Below are 2,754 nucleotides of genomic sequence, written 5' to 3' on the forward strand. Positions count from 1 at the left end.
TGTGTGCAGAAGCGAATTGAAAAGCAAATTACAGTGGCTTAGCTTTTTAATTTAAAAAAAAAACATGTCAGTTAGCGAATACATACGTAGTCTGATCAATAAGTATCCGGACTGTTGCCATAGTAACTAAGCTAAAGTACGCAGAGGGAAGCCGCTTGGCACAGATTGACCGTCCGTCAACTCTGCTGTGCATGCACACTAAGTGTTAACGTTCTAGCTCACTTCCGCTGTTTACAGCATTGCTTCGAAAGAGGGTGCGTAGCGTGTGATCGTCGCATTGACCACGGCAGAATAAGCTGAGCAGAGAATCTGCATCAAATTTTGCCAAAAGCTTGGTGATACCTGTTCAGAGGCCTACGCAAAATATTCAAAAATTTTCATCGTTCTCGACACAATCAAGATCTTGTGCAACTGAAACCTGAGTGTATTCTTGGTCAGCTGAAAGTAGTTTGGCAGACACGCATCTCATACCCAAATCTTCAATGATAATGGACTGAACTAAACCGTAACTAATTTGCACATCTTCTGATAACTCACAGGTGGTGATTCGACGATTTCCCCTCATATGCGATGTTTTTTCTGAGTTCAGCTGGTTGCGGGTCTCCCAGAACGTTAGTCAATATCGACATTTTTTCGGCCATCTTGGAAACATCTGAACCACTTGTATACTTGTGTGCAATTCATACACAACTCTCCATACATTTTCTGCAACTTTGCGCAGGCCTCTGAGCAGGTATCGCTATGACAACTTTCTCTATTATGGTCAATGCGACGATCACACGCTACATACGTTCCTTCCAAGCACTGCTGTAAACAGCTGAAGTGAGCTAGAACGTTAAAACTTAGTGCGCATGCACAGGAGAGGTCAAGGTCAATCTTTCCCAAGCGGCTTCACTCTGCGTGCTTTAGTTTCGTTACTATGGCAACAGTCTGGATACTTATTGATTAGACTTCGTATATCTATCATCCCTATTTCTATACGACAAAATGCAATTGATATTTAACCACTTCTGTGAGAATATTCGTAAAAATTATCTAAAGGGTTAAACATAGGCTTGATCCGGACAATTCCAGGATGTAAACATTATTCGTGTATTCTCAGACGGTGGTGAGATGGCAAACTGCTTAGCATCGTTAGCAAAATGTTTAGTGGCGTTTCTTCAGACTTCACGTTCTGAATTCAAATGCCACCAAAGTCAACTTTACCTTTCGTCCTTTCGGTGACCATAAAATAAGTGCCAGTTGAAGAACTAGGGGTCGATATAATAGACCCCACCCACTTCTCTCAAAATTGTTAGCTTTATGCCAAATTAGAAAGGATTATTAGTGCCTTCTCAATTTCTCGTTAACCTTGAGCGTTTAACCATCCATCTTCTCCGCTCACTATTCCTCGGAGTGTCGTGGTGGGTAGAGTCCTTAGGCACCCCCAACAGAATCAACCGTCATTAGACTTTCCGACTGGTTTCCCTATCGTAACTATCCGAGACCATGAATATTATACAACCATCTCGTTCTTGGTCTACCTACTAGGTCTCCTGCCGGTTGGCTCCGCTTGAAGATTCCGTCATACGATTCTTTTCTGCGACAGTCTAATCACATCTCTGTAGTACCACTAAATGCGGGGAAGTAGTGTTGTTTCTTTTTTCATCCCAACCACCCTTTTCAAGGGATACTTGCAAAAACAATTTAGGTTGAGGAGGAGAGATAAAGTTCCCATATTCATATCCTTGTCCTACAATCTCTTTCACTTTATCCACCATATACAGGAAAATTGCCTCCCCTCCCCTGCAAAGGAAGATAGGGTAGCGATCTTCATGACATTGGCTTAACTGTATTTCGACACACCACAACTCAGCAATGTTTGAGCACTGAATGAATGCGTGAAGGACGGTTTCTTCGCAAGTTCGGTTTAGGAGACTTGGATGCTTATAGCATTTATCACAAAGTAACATCTTCTAGTAGAATTCCAGGCCAAAGTTCCGACATGAAAATTCCTTGAAAGAGTCTGCTCAGGTGATTTTCAGGATATCCACCGGAACATTGTTGCTCATTTCTTCCACCATTTCCCTATAAAATACGAATAGTAACATTTCATCGGTTGCAATGCCCGTCTTGTCGAGCACTGTCAGAGCTTGACAACATATCAGATGTCCGACTTCCAATCCTAGCCTTTGCTTGACCCAGAGCTGTAACTGCATCAAAAAGACGAGCTACAGACAAAAAAAATCCGATTAAAGCTACTCGCGATCAAGAAAAACTCCACAGATATCGCACCCTAAACGCTTGCTGCCTCATCATTAGCTCTCCGTATTGAGCGTATTGACAGCAGTCAGAACTTCGGAACAGCAAAACCCGTCCCTTACACAAGAAACAAAAGCATAGACACTCCTGTTGGATCAGATGCAATTTGAGGCAAGGAATGGCAGTCAAAAAGCAAAAATATATAATACAAGAGTGTTTTAGGCCTCCAACCCTTCTACCCGACCATTCAGAAATAATTTCTTTAGACCCGTTTCTGAGTGACACTAATCAGTCTGCTAGTAAAACCTCGTCGCAGTTTCTACCTATATCTAACTGGAAGTTTGGACCTCCAAGGGACAGATTACTTGCTTCTCCAAGTGCAGAGTTGTAAACCCAAAGATTTATCAAGGTTAATACATACTTTTATTATCACCTTGTTTTCCGAAATGTCCGACCGCAATCTTTCTCTTTAAGGAGATCCACTACATGTTGTTGAAGATTGTTTTGACAATT

This window comes from Octopus bimaculoides, chromosome 4 (genome assembly GCF_046866305.1).
Source record: "Octopus bimaculoides isolate indiv1 chromosome 4, ASM4686630v1, whole genome shotgun sequence".
NCBI classification, from domain to species: domain Eukaryota; kingdom Metazoa; phylum Mollusca; class Cephalopoda; order Octopoda; family Octopodidae; genus Octopus; species Octopus bimaculoides.